We start from the raw sequence: 24,129 nt of genomic DNA, 5'->3' as shown, positions 1-24,129 counted from the left end.
AGCCATGTGACTTTTTGGTGCAGCTTGAATTATGTGGAAGTGGAGTTGTATGAAACCTCCCCTTCAAAACTCCCCCCTCCCCCCTCCCCTGCAAATCTCCCCACCCTCCATTTTTCTCCAATTCTCCCCTCTCACCCCTCCTCAAAGAGTCCTCCTCCCCACTTCCTCTCCCTTCCAACTCTTACCTATATCTCCTCCAACCTTCTTCCTCACTCTTGCCCCCTCAAACAACACCTCTCTGTGCCTCATCCAATCACCATCAAACCTTTTGTCCTCCTCATCCTTCCCTTTCTCCCAGCACTTCTGAAATCTCCAACACACTATCAACAGCTGTCCCTACCTCCTCCTCTTCCTCATTTTGCCCTACCCCTCCCCTCCCATGTCCTGTATCCGGTGCTTCCCCTTTATCTTCCTTAACGGTATGGACCTCAAACATCCAGGGCCTTCGCTCAAACCTGACTGATCTCTCCATACAGGTTGCTTCTGACAAACCAGCCTGCTTAACAGAAACTTTCCTCCTTCAAGATGTCTCTGATTCCTTAATATCTCTTCCTGGTTACTCCCTCCACCGGTATGATAGACGTAAGCCTCGTCCTGGTGGTGGGGTTGATATCTTCATCAAAAGCTCTCTTCCTCACTCTCCCTGCACTGCCTTCTCACCATCCCACCCCCAGGAGTACCTCTGACTATGGATTCCCCTCCGCTCTCACCTTATGTTCATATGTGTGCTGTACTGTCCACCAAAGAGTGATGAATCCATCTACATCTCGCTGTCTGATAACATGGACCAACATCTTTCTACTCAAACCAACTCTCTCTTCCTCATCTGTGGTGATTTCAACTGTCATCATGCCAGCTGGCTGGGTGTGGGTACCTCTCTCACCAGCCATGGCACCTCAACAAAGGACTTCTGCGACTCACTGAGACTGACACAATCTGTCAATTTCCTGAACTGGATCACAGTCAACGGAGCATCATATCTTCTAGACTTGGTTATGACAAACTTCCCTGCAAATGTCTACTGTTCTTCTTCTGCTCCAATCGGTTAATCTGATCATTTGCTTGTTAAAATGGATATCTCTCTAGCCATTCTCAGAGAGCCTCCTCATCGTCGACGAGTCTGGCATTTCACTCAGGCCAACTGGCACGGTCTTCAAGCAGCCATCAATCATCTGGCCTGGTCTCCCATCTCTACTGCCTCTGACATCAACTCATCCTGGGAATTCTTCCAAAGCAAACTGCTCTCTCTCATGCACAGATTTATCCCATCTCGTCTTCAGTTGTCCTACCCTTCCTCCTGTCCATGGTACACTGAAGCTTGTGGTGAGGCAGTTGCCCTAACACAACTTGCCTTCTCCTCATGGAAGGCAATCTCCATTCCTTTCACAAAGCTCGGAACAAGTGTGTGTCTACCCTCAGGAGAGCAAGGAAATAATACCTCTCTAATCTCAAGACTGAACTCTCAAACCTGGCTCCCTCCTCCAAATCCTGGTGGCATCTGGTCAAATCTGTTTCTGGTGTTTGTTCCCCTTCCATCCCCTTCCTTACCTCAAATGGCTCCACAGCTGACTCCGCAGGTGAAAAAGCTGAATGCCTCAACTCTGTGATTGCCTCGAAATATTGTGTCCCAAACCCATCTCTCTCTGTTCCCACCTTACCCAGTCATACCCAGCTGCTCCTGGACTCTGTGCCCTTCTCTACTGACAAGGTGGAGAAGTTTCTGTCAAACCTCGACTCTGATTCTGCAACTGGACCAGACGGCATCAGCCCACAGGTCCTGAAATCCTGCTCTGCCGCTCTTTCACACCTTCTCTTTGTTCTCTTCACCCTCTCTTTTCCTCAAGGTCATCTGCCATCACTTTGGAAATCAGCCAACAATACTGCTCTGCACAAAAGAGGTGCAAAAACAGATCCTTGCAACGACAGACCAATCAGCCTGCTCCCAATCAGCAGCAAGGTCATGGAATCCATCATCGCTTCTGACATGAAATCTTTCCTTTTCTCCAATGGCTTGATCTTGGATCATCAATTTGGATTCAGACCAGGTCAATCAACTCTGGACATGCTGCTCCTGCTGTCTCAACAATGGATGGAGGTCCTCAATGCGAAACAGGAAATCAGAACCACCTCCCTTGACATATCACATGCCTTCGATACGGGCTGGCACCCAGCCCTGCTCACCAATCTCTCCTCCGAGGGTATCCATGGAAATCTCCACGCATGGCTTGCGGACTTCCTCTCTGGTCGTAGGCAACGTGTGGCCCTGGATGGATTTCTCTCATCTCCCCTTCCTGTTCAGGCTGGAGTTCCCCAAGGCAGTGTGCTGGGCCCTGTGCTTTTTCTGGTCTTCATCAATGATCTCTCTGACTCTCTGGAAAATCCCCCCTTTCGCTTTGCTGATGACTCCACTCTCTGCCGCTCCATTTCTCAACCCTCAGATCCGCAGGCTGCAGCCTCCTCACTCTCTGCAGACCTTGACAAAAATCACAGACCGGTCAAACAAGTGGAACATGTATTTCAATCCTGACAAATCTCACACTCTCACGATGTCTCTCCAAAAAGACCGTCTGGACAAAAGACCTTTCTCAACAATCCTCTCCAATAAGTTGTCACTCAAGCTTTTTGGTCTCACTATCTGCCATGATCTTTCCTGGGAAAACCACATTTCCAAGCTGGCCTCCAAAGCCAGTCGCCGAATGGGCATCCTTCGTCGTGCGAAGTCCTTCCTTGGCACACCTGAGTTCCTCACCACATACAAGGCTTTAATCCGCAGCACAATAGATTACTGCTCTCCCTCTGGGCTGGTGCTCCTGCCTCACACCTAGCTCGGCTTCACGATGTTGAAACCAAAGCTTTCAGAATCATTGGAAACTCCCGCGATGAAGCTGATTCTGAGGGTCTTTCACTCTCTCACCGCAAGCAGGATGGTGGTCTTTCTGTCTTCTACAGACTCCTCTCCAGCCTAGCTCCCCCTGCTCTGTCTGTGCTGTGTCCCCCAAATATTCCTGCAGGACGCACAAGATCTGCCAGTAACCCTCTTCTGGTGAAACTGCCAAAATCAAGGCTCTCTGCTCACCTTCACTCTTTCATTCCTCTTTTCTCCCACCTCTGGAACAATCTCCCTCACTCTCTTCAAACCTTCTCCTCCCTCCAGGTCTTTAAAACAGCTGTTCACCACCATCTCTTATCTTTCCCCATCCAAAACCTTGATCTTTTGTATCCCCGTTAAAACACCCCAAATCCACCTCTTTCAATCTCCAACTTATTTCCTGAAATCCCTCGTGGTGTTCCTTTGCTTTATACCGTGTACCTCTCCCTCTCCTCCCCTCCCCAGCCCTCTCCCTTCCACAGATCTACCGACGTCCCTGTTCTCTATTGTTGTACTTGTGTGTTTTCCTCGCTCTGCCCCTCTTGTCTCCCGCTCCCTTTATTATGTTTTATGTGTCCATGCATGTTTCGTGTGTAATGTGTTAGCTCTTTCCTGAGCCTCGACTCTGTATACAAAAAAAATTAAAATCAAAATTCATTAAAAAAATGAGGGAGGGCGAATTTCATCCCAAGTCTACAATGCTGACGGGACTGGACTTTTTTGTCCTCCGCTCCTGAAGGCCTACAAACATGAGGGTTTCTACCCCTGGCCGAAACATTAGCGGGAAGCGAATCTCAGCCTTACTCAGTGCGAGTGCAGACGGGCTACATCGCGTGCGACCTGCTGTCGTGGGTAAAGCACAAAGGCCTCGTGCTTTAAAAGACATCATGCACCAGCCTTCCATTAATTTATTAATCACTCTAAGAATGCACGGGTTGACCTTGCAATCTTTCCTGTCTGGTTCTTCAACCGCTTCATTCCTGAAGTGTGCTGGTACCAGACTGAAGTCCTCAATATTGCGCAGAAAGATATTAAGGCTGTTATTCTTCTGGATAATGCGCCGACACATCTTAATGCTGGGAAGTTATGTGGCAGTGATGGGAAAATAAAATGTGTGTTCCTGCCACCTAACACAACTTCCCTCATACAACCGATGGACCAGGGAATCATCATTGCCTTCAAGCAGTTGCATCGGAAGAATTTCTTAGAGGAGGTGATGGTTGTGTGGGACTCCCCACACAATCAGAAGAGGAAGATGAAGAGGATACGAGAGGTGTGCGGACATTGCAGAACCTAAAGAACTATAACTTGATTGAACTCCGCACTCTTCAACTTCACTGCTGCCTGGAAGGAAATAAAAAATTCAGTCCCCACGTAATGGTTGAAAGAAGTTGCTGTAAACAACCTCTTGTGGTTCTTGACCCCGACTCTGAAAACGCTGTTTCACGGGAGCATTCACCTCCTCAGCCTCTTCGCTCCGACTCAGAATACAAGTATTACAAGTATTCTGAGTCACCGCTATCAATCACCACACAAATGATGAGTACAGTAAATACTTGTTTCATTTATATTTCATGCTTGCTTTTTTTTGTTTATTTCTTACAAGTGGAGCCTACCCTTCGCTTAGCTGATGGAACAATTGGTCGTCCTGTTTGCCAAAATTAATTTACCTGTGTGAAGAGTGCTTTAACCTCAGTATTGCCCATGTAAAAAAACGGAATTGTAATACCCTCTGCCACCACCACCAGGTGGCGCTACACAGTACACATTTACATAGAGAATTTATGCCGTTATTCCCCCCACACATGCACATTAGGCCGGGCCCACGTAGCCTATGTTACTCCCCATACAAATTTGTATTTGTGCCTGAGTTTGGAGTTTGTAACTGAAATAAGTGGCCATGTAGTAGAGAGAGAGAACACATAGAAGTAGAGAGAGATTTTTTGGCATTTATAGGTATAGATTTGAGTGGGTTTATCACACGCATGTACTGTATAACTGTTTAATAATGTCCGTTATGCACATTTTGGCGTTTATTACCATTCAAAAATAACCATTCGATTTAACGGACTTTTTTTTTCTTTTCTTTTTTTGTATACTGAATCGAGGCCCGTGAAAGAGCTAACATTTACTTCACAAACAAATCAACCAGACAAACAAAATATATAAAAAGAGGGAGCGGAAGACAAGATGGGGAGAGAAGGGGAAGCACACAAACACAACATTTGAGAGCAGGGAGATGTGTGGGAGGGAGAGGGCTTGGGGGGAGGAGGTGTGGGAAGGGGGGGGGGGGGGTGGGAGAAGTATAAAACACAACGACACCAAGAACTTCCAGGACATAAGTTGGTATTTCAAAAAAGTGGAATTGGGGTGAAATTAGTGGGGGTAGAAAAGATCAAGGTTTTGGATGGGGGAAGATAAGATATGGTGGTGAACAGCTGTTTTAAAGACCTGGAGGGTGGAGTGGGATTGAAGAGAGTGAGGGAGTTTGTTCCAGAGGCGGGAGAAAAGAGGAATGAAGGAGAGAAGGTGAGCAGAGAGTCTTGATTTTGGCAGTTTAACCATAAGAAGGTTGCAGGCAGATCTTGTGCGACCTGTAGGAATATTTGCGGGACAGAGCCCAGAGAGAGCTGGGGGGGGGGGGGGGGGCGGAGGCCAGAGAGGAGTCGGTAGAAGACGGAAAGACCACCAACCTGCCTGCGGTGAGTGAGTGAGAGGCCCTTGGAGTAAGCTTCATCACGGGAAATTCCAATGATTCTGAATGCTTTGGTTTCAACAGCGTGAAGACGAGCTAGGTGTGAGGCAGGAGCACAAGCCCAGAGCTGCAGATGAAAGCCTTGTATGTGTTGAGGAGCTCAGGTGTGCCAAGGAAGGACTTCGCACGACGGAGGATGCCCAGTCGGCGACTGGCTTTGGAGGCCAGCTAGGTGTGAGGCAGGAGCACCAGCCCAGAGGGGAGAGCAGTATTCCATTAAGCTGCGGATGAAAGCCTTGTATGTGGTGAGGAGCTCAGGTGTGCCAAGGAAGGACTTCGCATGACGGAGGATGCCCAGTCGGCGACTGGCTTTGGAGGCCAGATTTGAAATGTGGTTTTCCCAGGAAAGATCATGGCAGATAGTGAGACCCAAAAGCTTGAGTGACAGAACTTCTTGGAGAGGATTATTCAGAAAGTGGAGGGAGGGTTGTCCAGTCGGTCTTTTCGGAGAGACATCGTAAGAGTGTGAGATTTGTCAGGATTGAAAGACACGTTCCACTTGTTTGCCCAGTCTGTGATTTTGTCCAGGTCTGCAGAGAGTGAGGAGGATGCAGACTGCCGATCTGAGGGATGAAGAATGGAGCGGCAGAGAGTAGAGTCATCAGCAAAGAGATAGAGAGGATTTTCAAGAGCGTCAGAGAGATCATTGATGAAGACAAGAAAAAGCACAGGGCCCAGAACACTGCCTTGGGGAACTCCAGCCTGAACAGGAAGAGGAGATGAGAGAAACCCATTCAGGGCCACACGTTGACTACGACTAGAGAGGAAGTCCGCCAGCCATGCGTGGAGATTTCCATGGATACCAAAAGAGGAGAGTTTGGTGAGCAGAGCGGGTTGCCAGACCGTATCGAAGGCACGTGATATGTCAAGCGAGACAGCTCTAATTTCCTGTTTGGCATTGAGGACCTCCATCCATTGTTGAGAAAGCAGAAGCAGCATGTCCAGAGTCGAGTGACCAGGTCTGAAACCAAATTGATGATCAGTGATCAAGCCATTGGAGAAGAGGAAAGATTTCATATCTGAAGCAATGATGGATTCCATGACTTTGCTGATAATTGGGAGAAGGCTGATTGGTCTGTAGTTGCTGGGATCTGTTTTTGCACCTTTTTTGTGCAAAGCGGTGATGTTGGCAGATTTCCAAGCAGATGGCAGATGGCAGATGGCAGATGACCTTGAGCAAAATAGAGGGTGAAGAGAACAGAGAGAGGGAGTGAAAGAGCGGAAGAACAGGATTTTAGGACCCGTGGGCTGATGCCGTCAGGTCCAGTTGCAGAATCAGAGTCGAGGGTTGACAGAAACTTTTCCACCTTGTCAGGAGGAAAGGACACAGAGTCCAGGAGCAGCTGGGTACGACTGGGTACGGTGGGTACAGAGAGGGATGGGTTTGGGACACAAGATTTGGGACTCACTATCTGCCATGATCTTTCCTGGGAAAACCACATTTCAAATCTGGCCTCCAAAGCCAGTTGCCGACTGGGCATCCTCCGTCGTGCGAAGTCCTTCCTTGGCACACCTGAGCTCCTCACCACGTACAAGGCTTTCATCCGCAGCTCAATGGAATACTGCTCTCCCCTCTGGGCTGGTGCTCATGCCTCACACCTAGCTCGTCTTCACGCTGTTGAAAGCAAAGCATTCAGAATCATTGGAATCTCCCGCGATGAAGCTAACTCCAAGGACCTCTCACTCATCACTCACTCACCGCAGGCAGGTTGGTGGTCTTTCTGTCTTCTACCGACTCCTCTCTGGCCTTGCCCCCCCAGCTCTCTCTGGGCTCTGTCCCGCAAATATTCCTACAGGTCGCACAAGATCTGCCTGCAACCCTCTTATGGTTAAACTGCCAAAATCAAGACTCTCTGCTCACCTTCACTCCTTCATTCCTCTTTTCTCCCGCCTCTGGAACAAACTCCCTCACTCTCTTCAATCCCACTCCACCCTCCAGGTCTTTAAAACAGCTGTTCACCACCATCTCTTATCTTCCCCCATCCAAAAACCTTGATCTTTTCTATCCCCGATAATTTCACCCCAATTCCACTTTTTGAAATACCAACTTCTGTCCTGGAAGTCCTTGGTGTCCTTGTGTTTTATACTTCCCCCATCCCCCCCCCCCCTTCCCACACCTCCTCCCCCCAAGCCCTCTCCCTCCCACACATCTCCCTGCTCTTAAATGTTGTGTGCTCTCAAGTGTTTGTGTGCCTCCCATTCTCTTGTCTTCCGCTCCCTCTTTTTATATATTTTGTTTGTCTGGTTGATTTGTTTGTGAAGTAAATGTCAGCTCTTTCACGAGCCTCGATTCAGTATCCAAAAAAAAAAAGAAAAAAAAAAAGATTTAGAGGCAAACACAGAGTTGAGGCATTCAGCTTTTTCACGTGCGGAGTCAGCCGTGTGGCCGTTTGAGGTGAGGGAGGGGATGGAGGGGGAACAAACACCAGAAACAGATTTGACCAGATGCCACCAGGATTTGGAAGAGGGAGACAGATAAGAGAGTTCGGTCCTGAGAACGGAGAGATATTGTTTCCTGGCTCTCCTGAGGGTGGACACACACTTGTTTCAGGCTTTGTGAAAGGAAATGAGATTTCCTTCCGTTGGATTTGCTTTCCAGGAGACGAAAGCAAGTTGTTTCTGGGCAATAGCCTCACCACAAGATTCCGTGTACCATGGACGGGAGGAAGGGTATAACAACTGAAGACGAGATGAGATAAATCTGTGCATGAGAGAGAGCAATTTACTTTGGAAGAATTCCCAGGATGAGTTGATGTCAGAGGCAGTAGAGATGGGAGACCAGTCCAGATGATTGATGGCTGCTTGAAGACCGTGCCAGTTGGCCTGAGTGAAATGCCAGACTCGTCGACGCTGAGGAGGCTCTCTGAGAATGGTCAGAGAGATGTCCACTTTAACAAGCACATGATTAGATGAGCCGATTGGAGCAGAAGAAGAGCAGCAGACATTTTCAGGGAAGTTAGTCATAACCAAGTCCAGAAGAGAAGATGCTCCGTTGACTGAGATCCGGGTCGGGAAATTGACAGATTGTGTCAGTCCCAATGAGTCACAAAAGTCCTTTGCTGAAGAGCCATGGCTGGTGAGAGAGGTACCCACACCCAGCCAACTGGCATGGTGACAATTGAAATCACCACATATGAGGAAGAGAGAGTTGGGATGGGTCGATAGAAGTTGGTCCATATTATCAGACAGCGAGATGTAGATGGAGTCATCACTGTTTGGTGGACGGTACAACACACATATGAATAAAAGGTGGGAGCGAAGGGGAAGCCGTAGCCAAAGGTATTTCTGGGGGTGAGGTGGAGAGAGGGCAGTGCAGGGCGAGTGAGGAAGAGAGTTTTTTTATAAAGATAGCAACCCCACCTCCAGGACGAGGCTCAGGTCTATCATACCGGAGGAGGGAGTAACCTGTGAGAGATACCAAGGAATCAGAGACATCATGAAGGAGGAAAGTTTCTGTTAAGCAGATCACGTCTGGTTTGTCAGAAGCAACCTGTGTGGAGAGATCAGTCAGGTTTGAGCGAAGGCCCCAGATGTTTGAGGTCCATACTGTTAAAGAAGAGGAAGGGGGAGCATCGGATACAGAACGGGGGGGGGGGGGGGAGCGGTAGGGTAAGATGTGGAAGCGGAGGAAGAGGTAGGGAGAGCTGTTGAAGGTGTGTCAGAGATTTCAGAATAGCTTGGAGAAAGGGAAGAATGGGGCGGACAAAAGGTTTGATGGTGATTGGGTGAGGCGCAGTGAGGTGTTATTTGAGGAGGGGGAAAAATGAGGCAGAAGGTTGAGGGAGATGAAGGTGAAAGTTGGAAGGGGGAAGAAGCAGGGAGGACGCTTTGAGGAGGAGGGGTGAGAGGGGAGTCTAGAAGGGGAGCAGCGAGGGAGAGTCTCGGAGGGGAGGGTGTGGGGGGAGTTTTGGATGGAAGGGGCAAGGGGGGAGATTTGAAAGGGATGGGTGATGGGGACGATTTGGAGGGGAGGGGCAAGGGGGCAGATTTGAAAGAGCTGGGTGATGGGGATGTTTTGGAAGGGAGGGGCAAGGGGGTAGATTTAGAGGGGAGGGGTGATGGGGAAGTTTTGGAGGGGAGGGGTGATGGGGAGGTTTTGGAGGGAAGGGGTGATTGGGGAAGTTTTGGAGGGGAGGGGTGATGGGGAAGTTTTGGAGGGAAGGGGTGATGGGGAAGATTTGGAGGGGAGGGGCAAGGGGGAAGATTTGAAAGGGATGGGTGATGGGGAAGATTTGAGGGGAGGGGCAAGGGGGAATATTTGAAAGAGATGGGTGATGGGGAAGATTTGGGGGGAGGGGCACAGGGGTAGATTTGGAGGGGAGGGGTGATGGGGAAGTTTTGAAGGGGAGGGGTGATGGGGAAGATTTGGAGGGAAGGGGTGATGGGGAAGATTTGAAGGGGAGGGGTGAGATTGGATTTTGAAAAGTGTACGATTAATGGGAAACGAACATTTATTGCAAAATGAGTTTCTTGAGACATTCGAGTCAAAAATACGTTTGAGGACGCTGAAGGATGGGTGGAGTGCTGGAGAGTTTAGGGAATGTATTAAAGAGGCACTGTAAGAGATGGAATTTTTTTTTGGAATGAATAGATTTGGTGAGTGAGTCGAAAGCATCCTTTTATATAAGAAGAAAAAGGTGTTGTTGTATACGACAGAATACAGTTCTTCAGGGGACAGTTTAAACATTTTTAACGTGATCACGTGATCACGAACAACGTGGTCGAAGAACGATCGAACAAATAAGAATGAACAAACGGATAAGAACAGAGAAGGAAATTTTTTTTGTTTTTTTTTTTGAGTTGAGATTTTAAAACAAGGAAGTATGGGGTGAAAAGACCGGGAAAAACAGAGACCGAAAGTAATTGCAGCGCAATCGAAGAACCGCTGAGACAGAAACAAAGCCTCAAGCCAAGGTCGGACACGGTAGCCTACTAGTACTACACTAGGCCTCAGAATACGCAACAGGAACTAACCGACGATTCTGTACACAGGTATGAAAAACCAACACCGAGAATCCTATTAAAGGTACACACCACCAAATATGTACACACACCGAAAGAAAGATACAGTTTCGACACAAACACAATTGTGAAAAATTACTTAACTTCGAAAGCGTGCGCGCATGGACAGCTTTGAAGAGACGTGACCTCCAATCTTGCGCGCATGCGCAGCCGACTTTCAGCATTAACAAACACCTCCTTCTCCTCTATTAATCTGTTTTTTTTTTTTGTTTTTTTTTTTGGGATACTGAATCGAGGCTCGTGAAAGAGCTAAAACAAGCAGATATATAACTGCAGAGTCCAAATGCAAAAACTAACAAACAATCAAACTTTCTTCTTGATATATTGGATAGCAGAGTAACCGCCATCTGGGTGCGTCGAGTTTGCACATCACCTGCTGAAAAAAGTATAGTCTGTGGTTTGCAAGAGGACTATAGATGTTTGGTGGTGTGCACTGAAAAAGTTCTCCATGGTCTAAACTATCATGAGTACTTCCCAATAGTAGTTAGTGTCCAAGGGATCAACAACAACAACAACATGCATTTTAAAGGCCATTTTCCCTGCTAGAGCGGGGGTTAGCCTTGCGGTCCCCATGACAATCTTCTCCATTTTGCCCTATTTTCTGCATCTCTCCTTGTTAACCCCCTTGCCCGCATTTCTTCTTCCACCATCTTTAGCCAAGTCTTTCTCGGTCTTCCCCGTCCTCTGCTTCCTTCTACATTCATTTCCATCACTCTTCTCAACCAGTCACTTTCATCCTTCCTCAACACATGACCAAACCATCTCAACCTGTTCCTCCTCACAGCATCAATCACAGGCTCTATTCCCATCATCTTTCGCAATTCATCATTTGTCTTTCTCTCTCTCAATGATGCTCTGCACATCCGTCGAACCATTCGCATTTCCACCCTTTCCAACCTTCGTTGCTGCTCTACGTTCATTACCCATGTCTCGCTCCCATAAATCATAACACTTCTCACACATGCAGCATACACCTTTCCCTTCAGCTTCAACGACACTCCCCTCATCATCAGCACGCCACTCAGTTCCCGAAACTTCTTCCATGCACATCTCACTCCAGCAACCGTTGCCGAGTCTGATCCACCTTCTCCATTCAGCATGTCTCCGAGGTAGCAAAATGTTTTCACACCTTCCAGTTTCACGCCATCTCCAAGATCCAACTCAACATTTCCTCCATCTGCAGCTCCCTCTGTGCACACCTTACATTTGAATGTAGCTGCCACACTGGTTAATGACCCTCTCAGACCACGACATTTTTGATGAACCCACTCAGCGCACATAGTACATTGAATGGAGTTCACTCTGACACCCTTCCTACACACAACACAGGGCCACTTCCCAGTTCTTTCCACCTCACCACATGCTTTACCACTTGCCATCACCTTCGTCTTTCCGATATTCACCTTCAGACCTTTTGTCTCCATACATTCCTTCCACGTGTTCATCTTTTCCTTCAGTCCATCCATACTTTCCGCAATCAACACCAGATCATCTGCATACAATAACTCCCACGGTAAACCCTCCTTTACGTTCTGAGCCAGCACCTCCATCACAGCTACAAATAGTAGTGGACTTAGTACCGACCCCTGATGCACTCCCACCTTCACCTCAAACTCACCACTGTTCCCGTCCTTCGTCCTTACAGCTGTGCGCGCTCTTTTGTACATTGCCATCACTACTCTGATCAACCATTCCTCCACTCCTAACTTCCTCAATGCCCATGTCAATACTTTGCGTGGTACCCTATCGAATGCTTTCTCCAGATCAACAAACCCAAGAAACAACTTCTTCCTCTTCTCCATGTACTTCTCCTGCAACTGCCTCACAATGAAAAGCGCGTCTGTCGTTCCTCTTCCTGGCATGAATCCAAACTGCATTTCGTTGATCTTCACTTTCTTCCTTATCCTCCTCTCCAACACCCTTTCCAATACCTTCATTCCATGCTCCAATAACTTTATCGCTCGGTACGAGCCACACTCCAGAGGGTCACCTTTCCCCTTGTATAGAGGGACGAGGGTACTCAGTTCCCAATCCACTGGAATGCGGCCTTCTTTCACCACCAGATTACAGATCTCTTTCATTCTCTTCACACCCCAACTTCCTCCTGCCTTCAACATATCTCCCACAACTCCCGTCAGCCCTCCCGCTTTTCTACCCTTCATTGCTTTTATCGCTTCCTCAACTTCCTTCTCAGTTGTCTTCTCTGCCGGTCCTAAAACTGGGTTACTCTCTATGTTGCCATCCCATTCATTCTCTGTATTCAACAGCATTTCCATATATCTTTTCCATCTTCCTTTAATTCCATCTGGGTCGACAACGATTTGTCCCACTTCATCCTTCAAGCAACTCACCCCCATCACATCACACCTCTCTTTCGCGATCTGCTTTGCCATCCTGAATACTGCTTTCTGACCCTCTTCCGAATCCAAGCGTTTTCCGAACATTTTCCTACATGCCTCCTGCGCCTTTGCTACCTCTTTCTTTGCAGCCTTCCTGGCTGCCTTATAACTTTCATGCTCTGCTGTTTCTGCTCCCGTACCCTTCGCCTTCTGCCACTCCTTGAACTTCTTCCTCTTCTCATCAATCCTCTTTCCAACTTCATCATCCCACCACCATGTTTCCGAGTGCCTCGGTGGTCTTTTTGTCCATCCACATACCTCACCAACGGCTCCCAAAAGACTAGCTTTCATCGACATCCAACCACTTTCAAGCTCAACCACATAATCTTCGACCCTACTCAGCCTCTCTTTTAATGCCTCCCGTACTGTCACCTCTTTCAACCTCCACACCTTCATTCTCGGTTGGTACTTCACCCGCCGAGCTCTCCTCGCACCTTTCACCCTTACGTCGCAGACAACCAAGTGGTGCTGTGAAACAGCCTCCTCCCCCGGGATCACCTTTGTGTCCCGGAGGTGCCCCCTATCTCGCCTACGCACCATCAGGTAGTCAACGGTTGTCGTCGACCCACCTGACGTGTATGTAACAAGCTTATTATCCTCTTTCTGGAACTGAGTATTACAAATCAACAAATCAGCTCCATCAGCAAACTCCAAAATCCTTTCACCTTCTCCATTTCTCACACCATATCCGTAACCCCCATGAACTCCGTCAAAACCATCCATACTCCTTCCCACATGTCCATTGAGGTCTCCTCCTCTTACCACAACAACTTCCTCATCTTTCACGTTTTCCATCAGCTTCTCTATCGCACACCAGAACTTGTCCTTTTCTTCATCGCTTCGACCAACCTGCGGAGCATATCCCGAGATGACGTTCACCAAGAGCTTTCCAATCATCATTTTCACCATCATCAACCTATCACTCACTCTCGTCACACTCACCACACTGTCTACAAACTCCTCAGAAAACAGGACACCAACACCATTCACACCCTCCAGGCACCCTTGCCACACAAACTTGTATTTCTGTCCCTGCCTACCCTTCACCATTCTCACACCACTTCCCTTCCATCTCGTCTCTTGCACACAACATATGTCCACTCTTCTTCTGACCAATACTTCCACCACTTCTCCTGATCTCCCTGTCATTGTCCCTACATTCCATGTCCCAAACCTCAGAAACCGATCTCCACTTCGGGCTGTACCCTGCCCATATGTAGTTGTAATTGCCATGGTTCCGTTTTTGAGGCAATGTTTTTTTATGGCCGGATGCCCTTCCTGATGCCAACCCTCTTAGTCATCTTTTACGACACGCAGGGATACGGTGTACCTATTCTTAGTGTCCAAGGGATCAAAGGGGTCTAATCTCTCAAGCATGTAAAAATGGTCAAAAATGGTCCAAGTGGTCTAAAGCTCGAAATTATCCTCAGTCCAAATTACCTCATCAGTCTGAAGGGTATAAGGGGTCTAAATGGTGTTACTCTCTCAGGGTTCTGAAGTGTCAAAAGTGTCTCAAAGGTAAGGGGGGTCTTGGAGGGTATTAGGGGGGCTTAAGGGGTCTTACAGTCTTTGGGGTCTTAAGGGCCTTAGTCCTTATTAGGGTTTTGGGTGTCTTAATGGGTATTTGGGTCTTTAAGGGCCTTTGTCCTTACTTCGGGTTTTGGGTGTCTTAAAGGATATTTGGGTCTTAAGGGTATTTAAGGGTCTTAGTCCTTATTAGGGTTTTGGGTGTCTTAAAGGGTGTTTGGGGTCTTTAAGGTCTTGGGGGTCTTAAAGTGTCTTCAAAGGTCTAAGGAGTCTCAGCAGTCAAAAGGGTCAAAAGGTTTAAAAGGTACATTCCAATAGTGCATAATTAATAGACTTACATGTCGTCAGGATGCAAGTGACATTCAAACAGTACATAATTAATACATATATAGTCACACTGCTTCAGAGATTCACGGACGGCTTCACACACGGACGATCGTGTTTTTCGTTTTACATACTGTATATTGATGGGCGTGCTTGAGATGCTGGGGAGAGGGAGGAAGACGATGTCTGTAGAATGGGCGGTGATTGTGACACAAACACGAACTGAGCTTTATATACAAGATTTGTGGTAAGTGGATATTACGAGCACATGATAATACTAGCGGGGTCACCCGTGGGAATCCCACGGGCATGGATGTGTGTGACATTTCGATATATTGAGTTAGATGCTGCACATTCATTTTTACAAAATGGTTACTGGCAAGTCATCAGATCCAGAAATGGTGTGATGAACACAATTTATTTATTTCACATAATATGTGACCCCTCACTCCTCTCCACCTGACACTCTCCTGTCTCCACCTGACACTCTCCTCTCTCCACCTAGCACTCCTCTCCTCTCCAATCCCTCACATTCCTCTCCTTTCCAATCCCTCACCTCTCCAATCCCTCACACTCCTCTCCTCTCCAATCCCTCACACGCCTCTCCAATCGCGCCTCACACTCCTCTCCAATCGTGCCTCACACTCCCCTCCAATCACTCCTCTCCAATCGCGCCTCACACTCCTCTCCAATTGCGCCTCACACTCCTCTCCAATCGCGCCTCACACTCCTCTCCAATCGCGCCTCACACTCCTCTCCAATCGCGCCTCACACTCCTCTCCAATCACGCCTCACACTCCTCTCCAATCGCGCCTCACACTCCTCTCCAATCGCGCCTCACACTCCTCTCCAATCACGCCTCACACTCCTCTCCAATCGTGCCTCACACACCTCTCCAATCGCGCCTCACACTCCTCTCCAATCATGCCTCACACTCCTCTCCAATCACACCTTACACTCCTCTCCAATCGCGCCTCACACTCCCCTCCAATCACTCCTCACTCCTGTCCAATCGCTCCTCACTCTCCTCTCCAATCGGCTTTCCCCATCTCGTTTCTCTCGTTTTTCTCCCGTCTCGTTCTTTTTCTTGCTCCAAATCGGCCCGTCGGAATCGGAAATCGGCCCGTCTTGCTTTCGTGCTTGCGCGTAAATAAATTGTGTTCATTACACCATTTCTGGATCTGATGACTTGCCAGTAACCATTTTGTAAAAATGAATGTGCAGCATATAACTCAATATGTCGAAATGTCACACACATCCTTGCCCGTGGGATTCCCACGGGTGACCCCGCAAGTTTGCATTGACGTTTGTCGATGGACTTGTTCGCCCGTCTCATTCGTTTTCTTGCTACATCCTGTTCAAGTCTGCATTCTTCATCGAGCGTCTCATTCATTTTGGAAATAGAAGTTTCCACGCAGCGCATGAATTGTCACGATCCTCAAGAGGAATTTGTCTCGTAATCATCAAATGATAAATGGCAAGTAAATTATATTGTGGAAAATTAAAGATTTCAAATAAACCTATTTAAAGTGTATGCGCACATAACTAATTTTAAAAAACGAAAAAATATCTCTCGGTAATTTCCTGAAACATATTTTAATTCTGGCTAATAATGTTTAATGAAATAAAAACGAAGAAATATATGTCGGCATCATTGTTGACGTTTTTGTGACGACTGTCATCAAACGAAAAAGTAATATATCTTAACGGAAAAGCAAAAGCGAATTTTTAATATATATCAACACGTTGCCGTCGGTGTCATGTTGGGCGGTGTATGATACACCATGACGCGATTTTTAAAAATATATCTCTGCATTTTCCCGCGTGTGTGGAATGTTCTCAATTATTGCTGACACCGAGTCCAAAACCATCGATAAAAATGAAATCATATGGTGAGTTAGATTGGAGATAAAGGCGTGAGAGAGACTCAATGGCCTTGAAGTTACAGGCCATTGAGAATTCATTTCGTTCTATAAACGGCAACTTTCATCGGATTTTCTTCCCGTTTTTTTTCAACCGAGTCGAAAACTATGTTAGCGACTGTGAAAAATGAAATGATATATCGAATTTTTAATATGTATCGACACGTTGCCGTCGGTGTCATGTTGGGCGGTGTATGATACACCATGACGCGATTTTTAAAAATATATCTCTGCATTTTCCCACGTGTGTGGAATGTTCTCAATTATTGCTGACAGCGAGTCTAAAACCATCGATAAAAATGTAATCATATGGTGAGTTAGATTGGAGATAAAGGCGTGAGAGAGACTCAATGGCCTTGAAGTTACAGGCGTTTGAGAATTCATTTCGTTCTATAAACGGCAACTTTCATTGGATTTTCTTCCCGTTTTTTTTCAACCGAGTCTAAAACTATGTTAGCGACTGTGAAAAATGAAATGATATATCGAATTTGATTTGAAATAAAACTGGGAGAGAGAGCAAGACACCACGGGCCGACAAAACAGGCCTCAAAGCTGTGCGAGTTAATAAAATGGTGGATATTTGTTTATAATTATATGAAGCCACTCCCAGAATGGGTGGAGCTATGGGTGGAGCTACTCTGCAAACCGAGTAAGCCACACCCCAGACAGACGCCCAACAGACAGACAGACAGACAGACAGAATCATCTACGGCTATTATAATATAGATACTGTCGTGTCCGTAACTGATAAAGACCAGCCTTGGACGAATAGCCAGAACGATCCCTAATTTCGAGGTGACAGCCTAATATGACGGTTATTTTTGGCGCACGCGGGATGGAAGGATGCGAATTGCTTACCTGAACGAAGCACACAGGTTTATTCCAGAACCCACAAAACATGCAAACACGACCAAGAGAATTCAGCGATAATGATTTGATAAAAATAAAGCAAGAAATGAAATTGTCGAAATAAATGTTAAGATAAAAACTAAAACTCCAACCGAGGTACCTCCACACACAGACTCAAATACAGACGAGGGGATAGATAAAATAAAAATAAATATTCCTTTCGCCGGCCGGCACTCAGCTTTGGTCCCAAATGGCTTTTAGGAGCTTGGCGGTCGTCGAACCTTGAAGCCACCGTGCGGGGTGTGCACAAGATGGCGCGGAGTCACTCTCCTCGTCACCTACTCGTCGCTACACATCGCTCGTCGTCTCCTCCTCTATGCGACGTAATTTGTGAGGGCTGTCCTCTGTCGTGTCCCTCTGCCCGAAGCACCAAGAGCCGCACACACCACTGCATTATTGCTTCTCCTTAGCGGCCGCAACAGCCTCCTCCTCCAAAGCGCCAAAAGTCCACACAGCACAAGCACAGAAAATGCCCAGTGCGGACAAAAATGGCCCAGCTTTATTGTCCATGCAAAAAGACAAAAGCCACTCAACCTCCTTTTGCTCAACGTTTCTGCATGACATCACCCCGACCAATCCTGAACTTCGGGGGAGTGGCATGGCGGTTATGATCTTTGGAAGCGGGGTTTAGTTCGGGAGCCTGTTTGCTTGGCCTTTGTCGGCGGTTGTTGTTGTTGTTATTTAAACGGAGGTTTTTATGGCCGACCTTGTTACCTCCCCCACCAAAGGTGGAAGGAGGTTATGTTTTCACCCGTCTGTCTCTTTGTCCTTTTGTCTGTCCGTTTGTGAACAAAATATTTCAAAAGGTTGTGGACGGATTCGGACTAAATTTGGCAGAGAGGTAGCGTATGTCACAAGGACAAAATGATTAGATTTTGATGAATATCCGGATACGGATCCGGCTACTATAATTTTTTAAGTGATTCTTCACCATTGGGAGATAGGACCAAAAATGATACATAGCAGGATATCTCAAAAAGTTATGGATGGATTTGGACGAAACTTGGTGGACCAGTTGGGTGTCTGACAAGGACGAATCAATTCGATTTTGGTGAAGATTTATCCCGATCTAGTTAACACAGCTTTACACCCCATGTGAAGACACAAATAATCTGAAGCTACAGTTTCCCTACTTAAAAACATCGACATATCTCCTACGCGTCCACGGTCCATGCTATAATTATACAATCTGCTTTTACAATCAATCTGCTTCAATTCCCTAATTTATTTTATATGCAGAACTTAAAGGCAACTGTAATATCAAATCGAGTTTCATGTAAATTTGCATAATTAGCTACCGATATCGCACATTTCTAACTTCCCATTAACGTTTAATGGGAAATAATAGCACAAAAGTGAAAATTACACAAAATTTTCGCACAGTTCTGTGCATTGAGCTGTTAGGGTTGTGGTTAAAAGGGAGGTGGTGTGAATTTACTGGAAGGGGGTGGGAAGCGTCACAAAGGTATTTCTCTTTTGGAATCCCAGCAATGTGATAGGAAGTAGTCTGGTATAACAATCACGAGTGCAGGCAGTTTAAGAGCAAGGAAAACCAAGAGGGAATTTGTCTGCCAAACAAAGACAGCGCACCCCGGCACACCCTCAAGCGTGTGGTCCAACTCGAACGGACCAGTGTTGCTGATTATTGGCACACAGTTAGAAACTGGTGAAACCCCAAGATGTTCATAGGTCAACAGCAACAGCTGTCAAAGATCATAACGACATCTACAATGAACAAACACACAAGATCCATCGACTAATAATGGCAAGAAAAAAAACTAGAACGGCACTCAGTAGAGAGCATACCTTCGCCTGGTGAACAGTTTATGTTTTGTATCTCAGAGTAGACCAGACAATCACAATACAGAATCACATTTAATCAAAATCAATCGCAGGAATCACCATAGGTCGGTCCAGTCTTTCATACCCTGATCTACCCCTCGTTTTTGGCCACATCACTCAATGGTGAAGAATCACTTTTAAAAATTATACAAGCTGGATCCGGATCTTCACCAAAATTGAATCGATTCTTCCTTGTCACACACACAACCAGTCAAACAGGTTTCGTCCAAATCCATCCATAACATTTTGAGATATCCCATTATGTATCGTTTTTGGCCCTATCTCCCAATGGTGAAGAATCACTTAAAAAATTAAATAATTCTCATATCCGAATGCATATTCAGATCTTCACCAAAATATAATCGATTATTCCTTGTCACACACACAACCTCTCCACCACGTTTCGTCCAAATCCATCCACAGCTTTTTGAGATACCCTGCTATGTATCGTTTTTGGCCCTATTGTAGCGGCTACCGCTGGGTTTTCACAATCGCCTTGCACCTATCAAGGACGCGGAGCGATCACCATGCAGGGCTCGTCCAGGACGCCCGGGCAGGCCCGCGCTCAACTTGCCAGGCCTCGGTCGGGACGCCCGGGCATGCCCGGGCAGGCTCGCCCTCAACTTGCCAAGCCGCAGCCAGGACGCTGGGCCACGCCCCCTCTCGCCTTTCCTGGGCAAACGCTCCGGGATAATATGTATATATATTGCTGCCCGATAAACGGGCTTTTCAGAGTGCCTGAGTGTTTGGTTTGATTAAAGCAACTCGGATGAATTCCAGCTTTTTGTCGCATCCATTCTTCCGATCGACTTGGGAGCCCCAGCTCCTTCATTGGTGACCTACCGACATGGACACGGCAGTCGCCCTTAAACTGCCTACCTTCTGGGAGGCTCACGCGGCGGTTTGGTTCGCACAGGCGGATTCCCTGTTCGCCCTGCGAGGCATCACGGCCGACGACACCCGCTTCCACCATGTGGTAGCAGCGCTCGGTTCGGCCACCGCGGCCCGCGCCCTGAGCCTCCTCGAGAGCCCGCGAGCCGCTGACAAATACGGCGCGATTAAGAAGCTTCTCCTCGACGCTTTCGTCCTCCCATCGGCGGAACGCGCACGGCGCCTGCTCGACCTGCCCGAGCTCGGCGACACGCGCCCTTCCGAGCGAATGGACTACATGCTTTCACTGCTCGGCGAGCACTCTCCGGAATTCCTGTTCCGGGAGCTGTTCCTCCGTCAGCTGCCTAACCCGGTACGCCTCGCCCTGGCAAGCACGACGATCACAGATCCCCGGGCCCTTGCCAGAGAAGCCGACAAGATCTCCGCCGCAGGACAGCGCATCGCAGCGGCGACATGGGACCCACCGCCGTCCGACGCAACACCCATGGCGCCCGAGCACCCGGCACAGTCGACGACCGAACTGCCGACGCAATTGGCGGCCGCTACACCGAGCCGACCACCTCCAGCACGACGACCGGGGCCTCCACCTGACCAAGCGTGGTGTTACTATCATGCCAGGTTCGGACAGAAGGCCCGGACATGCCGACCCCCGTGCACCTTCGGCAGGCCGGGAAACGGCCGGGCCGGCTTTCATTACCAGCCATGAGCGCCGGCCACACGGGCAACTTACTGTTCATCACGGATAAAGCGTCCGGACGGCGCTTCCTGTGCGACACCGGCGCCCAACTGAGCGTCATACCCGCCTCTGACCAGGACAGGCAATCCGCGGTTTGCGGCCCCTCCTTGGTTGCGGCCAACGGATCGACCATCCGCACCTTCGGCCCGCGCAACGTCACCCTCTGCTTCGGCGGCCAACGCTTTGCTTGGACGTTTGTAACCGCAAACGTGCCCATGGCTCTGCTAGGCGCCGACTTCCTCTGCGCACACGGACTGCTGGTGGACGTCCAACGGCGTCGTTTAATCAACGCCGAAACCTTCAGCTCCCTGGTATGCACATTGAGCAGCTCCGCGCCGACCGAGCTGGCATGCGCCGTCCCGGCGGCGAACGAGTTTGCTCGCCTGCTCACGGAGTTCCCGGCCCTCACGCGGCCGACGTTTTCGGCCGTCGCAGTACGGCATGGGATCGAGCACCACATACCAACCACGGGCCCGCCGGTCTACGCCAGGGCCCGCCGCCTCGACCCAGCCAAGCTCGCCGTGGCGAAGGCCGAATTCGACGCGTTGGAGCACCTCGGCATCGTGCGGCGCTCCGATAGCGCGTGGGCCTCGCCAATGCACATCGTGCCAAAGCCGGGGGGTGGATGGCACCCGTGTGGCGACTACCGCCGTCTCAATGACGCTACCACCCCCGACAGGTACCCGATCCCGCATATCCAAGACTTCTCCGCCCGTCTGGCGGGACGGGTCATTTTTTCGAAAATTGATCTCATACGGGGATATCACCAGGTACCTGTCAGGGCGGCCGACGTCCCTAAAACTTCAGTCATCACGCCGTTCGGCTTATTCGAATTCTTGCGGATGCCGTTTGGTCTCAAGAACGCAGCTCAGGCGTTCCAGCGCTTGATGGACGGCGTGCTGCGTGACCTGCCGTTCCTTTTCGTTTACCTGGACGACATCCTCGTCGCCAGCACGTCCCGGGCCGAGCACCTCCTCCACCTCCGAACACTGTTCGGGCGCCTCAGCGAGCACGGCCTCATCGTCAACCCGGCCATATGCCACTTCGGCACGACGGCCGTTGATTTTTTGGGCCACCACATCACCAAGAACGGGGCCGTGCCGCTGCCAACCAAGGTCGAGGCCATCACCACGTTCCCGCGTCCCCGCACCATAAAGGCCCTGCAGGAATTCCTGGGAATGGTGAATTTTTATCACCGCTTCGTGCCCCGCGCTGCTCAACTCATGCGGCCCCTCTACGAAGCCCTCCGGGGCAAGCCGGCCAAGCACGACATCGCCTGGTCCGCAGCAATGGATGCGGCCTTCCAAAGCTCAAAGCGGGCCCTCGCCGACGCAACACTGCTCGCTCACCCGGTGCTCAACGCTCCCATCGCCCTCACCACGGATGCCTCCGACTACGCGGTGGGCGCCGTACATGAGCAATGGGTGAACGGGGTTTGGCAGCCACTCGCTTTTTTCAGCCGGCAGCTCCGGCCGAACGAGCTCAAATACAGCACGTTTGACCGGGAGCTCCTCGGTCTACACCTGGCCGTCCGCCATTTCCGCCACCTCCTGGAGGGCCGACCTTTCACGGCGTTCGTCGACCACAAGCCATTGGTTTACGCCATGGCCAAGGTCACGGAGCCGTGGTCGGCCCGCCAACAGCGCCACCTCTCCGCCGTGTCGGAGTTTACCACGGACATCCGGCACGTCGCCGGCAAAAACAACGCCGTGGCCGACTGTCTTTCCCGGGCCAGCGCGAACGCGGTCCACCTGGGCGTGGACTTTGCGCTTATGGCGGCGGACCAAACCACCGACACCACGGTGCAAGCCCTCCGGGCGGCGGACACGGGCCTCCGCCTGGCCGACATCCCCTTCGCGGACACTGTCCTGCTCTGCGACGTCTCCCAAGGCCAGCCTCGCCCCATCGTGCCCGTCACCTGGCAACGCCGCATCTTCGCCTCCCTCCACGGCCTTTCCCACCCGGGCCGGAAAACTTCCCAGAAGCTGGTGTCGGCGCGATTCATCTGGCACGGCCTTCGTCGGGACGTCCGCGATTGGACCAGCACCTGCACGGCCTGCCAACGGGCCAAGGTCCACCGACACACCCAGGCCCCGCTGGCACCTTTCACCGTGCCCGAACGACGTTTCGACCACGTCAACGTGGATCTGGTGGGCCCCCTCCCCCCGTCACGGGGGTTCACACACCTGCTCACCATGGTGGACAGGACCACCAGGTGGCCGGAGGCCGTTCCCCTCATCTCCACCACCACCGCCGACGTGGCGCAGGCTTTCATCGCCACCTGGGTCGCCCGCTTCGGCGCACCGGCAGACATCTCGTCAGACCACGGACCACAGTTCACCTCCGAGCTGTGGGGCGCGGTCGCCCGCAACCTGGGGGTCAAGCTCCACCGTACTTCGGCCTACCACCCCCAAGCAAACGGGTTGTGCGAGCGATTCCACCGCTCCATGAAGGCCGCGCTCATGGCCGGCCTTCAAGACGGCGGTTGGGCCGACCGGCTGCCGTGGGTCCTTTTGGGCCTCCGCACGGCCCCCAAGGAGGACCTCCAGGCATCCACCGCCGAGCTTGTCTATGGCCAGGCGCTACGCGTCCCGGGCGAATTTGTGCCCGACGCTACCAGTCCCTGGTCCGCAGCTCACCAGCGCTCGGACCTCCAGGAGGCCGCCCGACGGTTTTGCCCCCGTGCCAACATCCCACCACGGTGACCACCAGTCCTACGTCCCCCCAGCACTTCGCACAGCGGAGTATGTTTTTGTGCATCACGACACACATCGGGGGCCACTCCGGCCGCCGTACGACGGGCCCTTCCGGGTGCTGCGACGGGACGACAAGTCGTTCGTCATCGACATCGGCGGCAGGTCGGACCGGATTGCGGTGGACCGCCTCAAGCCGGCGCACGTGGACGTCGACCACCCACCACGGGTGGCCCTTCC

General features: G+C 49.9%; 1 protein-coding gene across 2 annotated transcripts in view; it reads right to left on the bottom strand.

Moving 5' to 3' along the window:
* Positions 1–24,129, bottom strand: part of LOC137420545 (dedicator of cytokinesis protein 1) — a gene marked incomplete in the record, with an annotated part of 615,378 nt that overhangs the window by 464,623 nt on the left and 126,626 nt on the right.

This window comes from Myxine glutinosa, chromosome 2 (assembly GCF_964187855.1).
Source record: "Myxine glutinosa chromosome 2, kmMyxGlut1.1, whole genome shotgun sequence".
NCBI classification, from domain to species: Eukaryota; Metazoa; Chordata; class Myxini; order Myxiniformes; family Myxinidae; genus Myxine; species Myxine glutinosa.
The sequence above is the reverse complement of the archived record's forward strand: the minus strand, read 5'-3'. Positions and strand labels throughout refer to the sequence as shown.